Here is a 10,233-nt window from a genome sequence, read left to right as displayed (position 1 = left end):
CTCACACCATTTCCGATCGGTACAAGGCACGAGGAAGGAGACGCACCGGTTGGATATGAACGGACAAGAATCATCACACCTCTTCAAGGATTGATCACAACCACACATCCAAGAGACGTGACGTTTCACTAAGAGACACAACCCTTCACTCGTACCCGTAGAAAACTATAAATAGGATAGGATAGTTTCATTTGTAATCACTTACTCTCATTCGATTTGTATACACATTCAAGTTATTGTTTATGCAAGTTTATTTTATCACGCTCATTCTAGAGATGAAGATCCATTTCGGGCCAACAAATTGGTATCAGAGCATCAGGCTCTAAACGTGGGAATCGCAAGGCATCGCAGGGAATTCGCGATCAGGTTTCATTTTCGTTTTAATTCGCAAAAGTTCATTTCAGAATTTTTTTTAGTTTCGGTTTTTGTATAATCGGTTGAACGGAAGGGTTAGGAATCTAGGGTTTGTTTTGATTCTGGGGTTTAGTGCGAATTAGATTGTTTTGGTTGTTTGATTATTACACGATTCGGGTAATCGTGGGTTTGTGAGATCTATTGAAACCAAGAAAAAGTTTAGTAAAAGTGAAGATTGTTCGACAAGAAGACATGTCAGGAACATCCGGACAAAATCCGATAATAATATAGAAAGGAGGAAATTCTCTTTCCCAGTTTCAGTGTCCGATTCTGAAACCAACAAACTATACGGTTTGGGCTATTCGTATCAAGACGATTCTTGAAGCGAATGGTTTGTGGGAAACGATTGAACCGGCAGAAAATGCAAAGGTAGACACCAAGAAAGATAAGTCTGCAATTGCATATCTGTTTCAAGCAATACCAGAAGACGTTGTATTGCAAGTTGCAAGTTGTAAAACTGCAAAATTTGGGATAATTTAAAGGTTAGACACGTTGGTGTTGATCGGGTACAAAAGGCGCGTATGCACACGCTATTATCAGAATTTGAATTGTTGCAAATGAAGGATGACGACACTATTGATTCATTTACTGCAAAGATTAATAGTATCGTTACCCGGGCAACTGAAGTAGGAACGACATTGAGTCAACCGACTCTAGTACGCAAACTTCTAAATGGCGTACCGGATAAGTTTACTCAAATCGTTGCCTCCATGGAACAATACTCCGATCTAGAAACTATGACGCTAGAAGAAGCGGTCGGAAGATTAAAGACGTATGAAGAACGACTCAGGTTAAAGAAAGGAAATCAAGGAGAAAGCCAAGATAGGCTTATGTTCACACATAATGATAACACCAGAGGAAGGCAATCTGGAAACCGCGGACGTGGTAGGTTTAACCAAACGCGTGGAAATTGGAGAAACAACAGAAATAGGCAAAGTCCCAAAAACGAATGATCTACATCTAGACCTAGAAATGGAAATTCTAGAAATTGGAGGAAGTTTGCAAGAACCGACCTAAGTAAGATCCAATGTTTTAAGTGTCAGAAGTTTGGACACTTCAAGAAGGACTGTTATGAGAAAGACGAAGTACAAGAACATTCAAACCTCGTCGAGGAAGACGAAGCACCCGTATTGCTAATGGCAATACAAGAAGAAAATGTTCAAGAAAGGGCTCTGCTAAACGAGGAACGTATAAAACCAATAAGTTACGCCTCAGAAAATAAAAATCTATGGTACTTAGACAACAGGGGCTAGCAACCACATGACAGGAGTGCGAAGTTACTTCAAGGAATTAGATGAAACGTTGACAGGGCAAGTACGATTCGGTGACGGGTCACACGTAGAAATTAAAGGCAAAGGTTCAATACTACTGGAATGTCTGAACCAAGAACAAAAGGTTGTTTCACAAGTATACTACATTCCAAGTCTGAAAAGCAACATATTGAGCCTCGGACAACTTACCGAAATCGGTTGCAAAGTGGTTATGGACGGAAATCTACTTACTATCCGAGATCGAAATAGAAAGCTACTAATGCGAGTCAAGAGAATGAAGAACAGGCTATACACAGTCAAACTGAAAACTGGAAAACCAATCTGCCTACTCTCAAAGACCGAAGACATAGCATGGTTATGGCACGCAAGGTTAGGCCATCTACACTTCGATGCTATCAAGGAAATGACTCGTAAGAACTTGGTACATGGAGTTCCCAAATAAGTCATGCTAGTCAAGTCTGTGACGCATGCTTATTAGGAAAGCATAGTAGGGCACCATTCCCAAATCAGGCAAAGTTCAGATCTTTAAAACCTCTGGACTTAGTCTATGGAGATTTGTGTGGTCCTATAACTCCACCAACACATGCTGGGAAGAAGTATATATTCTTACCTGTAGACGATTGTACTCGCTACATGTGGGCATATTTACTAACTTCCAAGGATCAAGCATTCGAAACTTTTAAGGAGTTCAAAGAAAAGGTGGAAAAGGAAGCGCAGACCAAGTTAAAAATGCTAAGGACGGATAGAGGAGGTGAATTCACATCGGGTGAATTCAACAAGTATTGCAAAACCAACGGCATAGCAAGACAGCTTACAGCACCATATTCCCCACAGCAAAATGGAGTAGTAGAAAGGCGAAACAGGACAATGTTATCCACTACTCGCAGTATGCTGAAGGCATAGAACATGCCACAGAACTTTTGGGGTGAAGCAATATGACACACGATATACGTACTAAATAGGGTTCCAACAAAGGCCCTGGTAAACAAGACACCATATGAAGCATTGAAAGGAAGGAAGCCAAATTTAGAACACTTGAAGGTTTTTGGCTGCACTGCTTACGCTAAGGTACTACCACTTCAACAAAAGAAGTTGGATGATAGAAGTGCACCTATGGTTTACCTTGGAATAGAAGAAGGATCAAAGGCATACAGATTATATGATCCAGCAAAGAACAAGATATGTGTCAGTAGAGATGTAAAGTTCATGGAAGGTCAACCATGGAACTGGAATAGTTATATGGAGACGGTAGATTCAGGGAATCCCGAATGGACAAACTTTGTCATTCAAGAAGATGACATACAGAACCAAGTAGTCCTGGCAGTAGCGGGCCACAACATGATTCAGGAGTAGACTAGGCAGAAGAACAAGACTCCTATGTAACCCCGCCAGCACATTCGTACAATCAGAACTCAGCACGAAGTTCAAGCAGTTTATCAAGTGGAGGTCCATCTACCTCTGAAAGTACAACAGAGAGTATTAGTGACACTCCAGTAAGGCTAAGAAGTCTCGAAGACTTGTATGAAGAGACAGAAGAAATTCAAGTAGATCCACATGAATTATTACTCGCTGAAGAAGAACCAAGGAATTATAAGGAAGCATCTAGTGACAGAAAATGGATTGAAGCAATGGAAGGCTGAGTTAGACTCAATAAACAAGAATAAAACTTGGAATTTGACGGAGTTGCCAAGTGATCACAAGGCAATAGGATTAAAGTGGGTATTCAAAACTAAGAAAGATGCAAGCGGAAACATTGTAAGACACAAGGCAAGGCTGGTTGCAAAAGGATATGTTCAGCAACACGGAATAGACTTTGACGAAGTCTTTGCACCAGTAGCACGTATGGAAATAGTACGACTAATGTTGGCTTTAGCAGCATATCAAGGTTGGGAGGTACATCATTTAGATGTAAAATCTGCATTTCTACACGGAGACCTCAAGGAGGAAGTCTATGTATCACAACCAGAAGGATTTATAAAGCCAGGAAATGAAGGAAAGGTTTACAGACTATCAAAAGCACTGTATGGATTGAGACAAGCACCAAGAGCTTGGAATACGAAGTTAGATCAAACCCTAAAGTCACTTAACTTCAAGAAGTGCACTTTAGAAAACGCAATCTATACAAGGATAAGTGAAGCCTCTACACTAATAGTTGGAGTCTATGTTGATGACTTGATAGTCACTGGAACATCAAAAAAGGAGATAGATATCTTCAAATCTCAGATGAAGAACAAATTTGATATGAGCGATCTAGGATTGCTAGCATATTATCTGGGAATAGAAGTAATTCAAACAGGGGGTGAGATAGGCATCAAGCAAACAGGATATATCAACAAGATACTCAAAGACGCCGATATGTTATCCTGCAACGACACAAAGACTCCCATGACTCCAGGAACTCAATTAACAAAGACTGAAGAAGGAGATCTAGTAGATGCAACACATTACAGAAGCCTGATAGGTTCTCTCAGGTACTTATTGCACACAAGGCCAGATCTATGTTATCCAGTCAGTCTACTTAGTAGATTCATGCAAGAACCAAAGGAACAACACCTGAAAGCAGTAAAGCAAATACTACGATACATCAAAGGAACTAAAGAGCATGGAATCATCTACAAAAGACAAGGAGGATGTAAGATTACAGGTTATAGTGATAGTAGTTTTGGGGTTAATACAGACAAAGGAAAAGGAACAACTGGTCTAGTATTATACTTTGGAGAATCACCTATAACCTGGTGTACACAGAAGCAACAGACAGTGGCACTATCATCATGTGAATCAGAATTCATGGCAGCCACTGCAGCAGCATGTCAAGCACTATGGCTTAAAAGATTGTTAAGTGAAATCAGAGGCTGGAAGGAAGAAAAGATAACACTCAGAGTAGATAATGTTTCAGCAATAGCACTCATGAGAAATCCAGTCTTTCATGGAAGAAGTAAGCACATTGACACACGCTATCACCTCATAAGAGAATGTGTGGAAAACGAAGATATCACTGTGGAACACATAAGTGGAGAACTACAACGGGCAGATATACTAACAAAGGCACTAGCAAGGATCAAGTTTGCTACAATGAGGGAACTGCTCGGGATTCAAGATTTGAAGCAACTTATGGATGTTCGAGATTAGGGGGGTGAATGAAAACCCGGTAAATCTCTTAACACCATACTTAGTTAGAATAGATTATTACATAGCGGTTATAAACTACAAGGACCAAAGTTGACAAAATGGAAGAAGGAAACTACCACCCTTTACCGAAAAGGTGTGTCCTTCCCTCACACCATTTCCGATCGGTACAAGGCACAAGGAAGGAGACGCACCGGTTGGATATGAACGGGCAAGAATCATCACACCTCTTCAAGGATTGATCACAACCACACATCCAAGAGACGTGACTTTTCACGAAGAGACACGACCCTTCACTCGTACCCGCAGAAAACTATAAATAGGATAGGATAGTTTCATTTGTAATCACTTACTCTCATTCGATTTGTACACACATTCAAGTTATTGTTTATGCAAGTTTATTTTATCACGCTCATTCTAGAGATCAAGATCCATTTCGGGCCAACAGTTAGCAGATGGTCGCTGACACCATTGGCCAGAACACCAGGGAAGTCTTCAAAAGAATTGACTTCTTCGAATGAAATTTGGGGTTCGGTTGTCTATAATATTCTAGAACCTCTGAACCAACCACTTCATTACCGTTTCCAAGATGTCCGATAAGGTACATTGTCGGAGATCTTGGAAACAGTATTGAGAGGACAGTTCAGAAGTTCTAGAATGTTCTAGACCAACCGAACCCCATCTTTCATTCGAAGAAGCCAACTCCTTATGAAGACTTCCGTATTCTGGTCAATGTAGTCAGCATTGACCATCTGGTAACCGATGATGTTCCAATGGGCTACAACAAACTATGCTTGTATAAGAAAGAATTTCTTCATCCGGAAGACGTGTATGACAAGTTAGTGCTGGGTATGATTTGTCTACTAACCGTAGAGATTGCTAGTAAGATTAAGGAGTGCAAGCTCACCACAACTAAGGAAGAGTTTGATAAATGGGATAAGTACCTGAAAGCTTTTGAGAGTTTTTCCATGAAAGTTTGGTTTTTAGGCGATAAGTTGTAAGGCCTCCTAATCCAAGATCTCACTCAGCTAAAGCAACCAAAAGGTGTGCGGAATCCACCTGATGATCAACCACTATAGATGAACACAAGAATGCAAGGATTTGAGAGAGAAATCAAGAATACACTGAGTATTCTTGATGAAGATGAATGACGTCACTCACACAAAGCGCCGCCAGACAAAACACAATGATTAGGGCACAGAAATTCACACAGAAATCGTTACCTTGTCTATTCCATATTAAAGTATATATACAAGGTGAAACCCGAACTTTCAACACTAAATAAAAAGCCCGGACAAAACATAGAGCACAAAGCCAACACAGAGATTTTGCCACAAAACTCAGACAAGCCTAATCTATACAAAACTCAGACAAAGCTAGTCTAAATAAACTCTGTCTAAAATTAAACTCTTTCCAAAATAAACTCTTTCTAGCCAATAAACTCTTTCTAGACAATAAACTCTTTCTAGCCATAAACTCTTTCCAAACAATAAACTCTTTCTAGCCATAAACTCTTTCCAAACTTTGGACATTGTTCAATAAAGACCCTAAATGTTGGAAGCCTTGCACTTATCACCCAAAAGTGCATTAACAAACTCCCCCTTGATCAGTGCATGGTCTTCATTGAACTTGAGATCTTCAAATCTCCATTGGTAACATGGGAGTCATGCACTTATCACCTAAAGTGCATTAACAAACTCCCCCTTGATTAGTGCATGGTCTTCATTGGACTTGAGATCTTCATCCTTTCTTTGAGAGCTGCTTCCTGCCCAGACCTTGTTCTTCACACAGAACTGAACCACCTTGATGGACTGGTCAGCTAGAACACGATCTTCTTCATTGTATTTTAGAGGCAGGCGCCGAAGCTTCTTTAGATGTGCTCCCCTTAAGTTTGCAAGCCAAATCAGATCCAGCACCTTAGCAATCTCCTCCGTCACTTTCGTTTTAGAAATCACTGATTCCCCTAGTCTTGAGATGCACGAGCCAGATGCACACAGCTTCTCCAAATATTCCATCTTGAGATGAACGATCCAGATGCACACAGCTTCTCCAATCTTCCATCTTGAGATGAACGATCCAGACCTGAAACACTTAACCCAGGATTAAGAAACTTGACCCCGAAGACATCGGCCCAAACCTGGATCCCAAAAATAAATTCCAATACCCCAGAATAAACAATTTAAATATTAAACAACCAACATTTAATAACTTGTTTAAACAATTTTCACAACCCTAGAGTATTCTTAATAAGATAACTCGCACATAGAAACAATAAAGCAAAATCTTTTTGAGGTTTTTCAATTTTTGACTGAAATGTAAATTAAACCTACTAACATACTTACACTAATTATCTTTTTGCGAAATCGGAGCAAAGGAATCATATCGGTTTTACTGTCGGTATTCAACAAAAAACCATGGCATTTAGCTTTAATGTTTTAGAATAATGTTGACAGTTCAAGACGTTCAACGGTATTGTGGTCCACTTAAGTTTTAGCGCGCTTTCAAACACTATTTTCGAGATATGGAATTAAGTGTATTAAGCTGACATTAACTGTGTTTACCCACATCAGAATATACTCCCGTATCAAGGTATGCGCGAGAGATCATCTTACTGGTGAGTATACCATTTATCATCTGTTTTGACGTATAAGCTTATGTGAGATACTCACTTATTTGGTTTCAGATGCAAAGGGCACAGGAGCAAGTCGTTTGTGATAGAATCACTTATTGAGGATAGACTTGACTCCCGCAAGATTTTGAGGGACATGTGATTGTTTATCACTTATTTGGGTCGGATGCATCATGTTTTGAAGATATTTACACGTATGTATGGTATCATGGAAGATCTAGACTTGCGTCCCCGTTGTTTTCGGTAAAAGAAGCAACCATGATACCCAGATGATAAACAGCATAAAGACCACGTATCTCAGAATCTCGGCAATCTATCAAACGAAATTACGGTACCAAGACCATATATCCGAGAGATGCGCCACACGAGTTACGCAGTTCGTTATGTTTATATGCCAAAGACAGGTTCTTATTCACGTGTAAAACCTACCGATGCAACATATAATGAAGCTGTCACATTTAATAGTTAATCTCATATATATATAGCCATAATCCTGCACCAGATACGACTAACCGATGTACTATCATTTCCCTTATATCTCAACACGACTTCATTTTTGATTTTTCAAATGTTTTTGTATTTTTCTGAAATTTATCCTACAACTAAGTAAAATATTTTTGGAGTTTTTCAATATTTCGAAAGCGGTAAGAACTATACAGAAAAGATAAAATAAAGTTTCTATGCGAGTTTGGAAAGCATTTTACTCTGGGTTGATCATGCCAATCATTCGGACCAGATTTTCAAATCTAGCCCGATCGAATGTTTTCGTAAACAGGTCGGCAAGATTATCCAAGGTGTCTACCCTAACCACTTCAATTAAACCCTTCTCAGCACACTCGCGAATAAAGTGATGCCTAACATCTATGTGCTTAGTGCGTGAGTGATTTACCGGATTGTTTGTTATGGAAATGGCAGAGTTATTATCAACAAGGATAGGAGTTCGAGTAAAATTCAAACCGTAGTCCCTCATTTGCTGCTGAATCCACAAAACCTGAGCACAACAGCTTGAAGCAGCAATGTACTCGGCCTCGCACGTGGATAGAGAAACGGCAACTTGCTTTTTGCATTGCCAAGAGACAAGACGGTTTCCAAGAAGTTGTGCGCCACCAGAGGTTGACTTTCTGTTCATCCGGCACCCTCCGAAATCTGCGTCAGCATATGCCATCAAATCGAGACCACCTTCAGCTGGATACCACAATCCAAGCTTAGGCGTTCCTTTCAGATATCTGAAAATACGCTTGACAGCTTTCAAGTGCGACTCCTTCGGAGTTGATTGGTACCTAGCACACAAACAAACAGAGAACATAATATCTGGTCGTGAAGCAGTTAGATACATCAATGAACCTATCATTGCTCGATATAGAGTAGGATCCACTTCAGGATCTTTCTCATCATCGGGTGAGAGCTTGAGATTTGTCGGTAGAGGCGTGTCATAGGGTAAGCTATCTTCCAATCCAAATCTTTTGAGAATCTCGTGGACATACTTTGTCTGATGCACGTACGTCCCGGTTTTTTCTTGACTCACTTGAAGACCTAAAAAGAATGATAACTCGCCCATCGCGCTCATTTCAAACTTTGACTTCATCACCTTCTCAAACTCACGACACAACTCTTCATTTGAAGAACCAAAGATTATGTCATCAACGTAAATTTGCACGATCAGAAAGTCTCCCCCTTTCTTCAAAATGAACAGTGTGGAGTCGTGTAACACATCGAATTTTTGTGTCCAATGATGTGCTAACACGTGTCATTTGTTTACACGTGGCATCTATAATAAATAAAGGACTAATTTTGACGAACCTTGAAAGTATATAAATTCGAGGGTTATAAATGTCAACAAGGGTAAATATACTGTATAGTATCCCTAAATAATGCTTAAACCTTCAAACGAATAAATTATAGATCGTACAAAAATAAAACGCGGAAGAAAGTGAGAGATTACAAACTACAGGGGTTAACTGTGTCAACATGTTTAATAATACCTCTGAGTGACCCTTTAACGTTCCAAAGACTTTGTAACGGTATTATACCCTCACTAAAATAATATATATGAATTTCGCGAAATTTCGTTATGAAACGAGAAAGTTACGATCGAATTCGTAGAAGAAGGGTTAAAAGCGTCAATAATGAAAGTTAAGGCTTTCTGAATAATTAATAAATAAACCGGGGACTTAATAACGCGGGTAATTAACACGAGGCCCCTATCGGTAAATAACCGAGGGCCAAACCGCAAAGTTACCCCTTCAAATCCGAAAGGTCAGGCGAATCATTACGAAAGATTTCGTTATTAATGGCCCGATTCTGTAATCATTATAAAAGATTTGAAAAATTCAGAAAATATAACCTCACGCGACCCGCGTAAGGTTTAAACATAAGTTGAGGCGGGCCGCGAGCTCCCTCTATTTCGCGTCTGATCTTCTGATCCCAGGCGACCCGCGTAAATGTTGCATGGAATGTCCATGCGGGTCGCGTACGACGCCCAGATGCAGAATTGTAGTAACTACTTGGCTTTTGGAGCTTTTGAATGATCAACAACCAACAAATGGGCATGGGCACCCTACATTTGACCCATAACACTTAGGGGACATCTACCCATCACTCCTGACCTGTTGTAGGTGTTGTGATGATCATACATGCTTGTTCTTGGCTATAAATATCACCATTGTGCTCACAACATTCATCACACTCAAACTCACCTCTCTGATCATTCTAAGTGCTTCCAAGCATTCTCTTCTGCTCTATAATCAAGAACACACTTCTGTAAGTCATTCACAATCAATTTGGTCTTGCATT

Source organism: Helianthus annuus, chromosome 9, assembly GCF_002127325.2.
Source record: "Helianthus annuus cultivar XRQ/B chromosome 9, HanXRQr2.0-SUNRISE, whole genome shotgun sequence".
Lineage (NCBI taxonomy): Eukaryota > Viridiplantae > Streptophyta > Magnoliopsida > Asterales > Asteraceae > Helianthus > Helianthus annuus.
The sequence above is the reverse complement of the archived record's forward strand: the minus strand, read 5'-3'. Positions refer to the sequence as shown.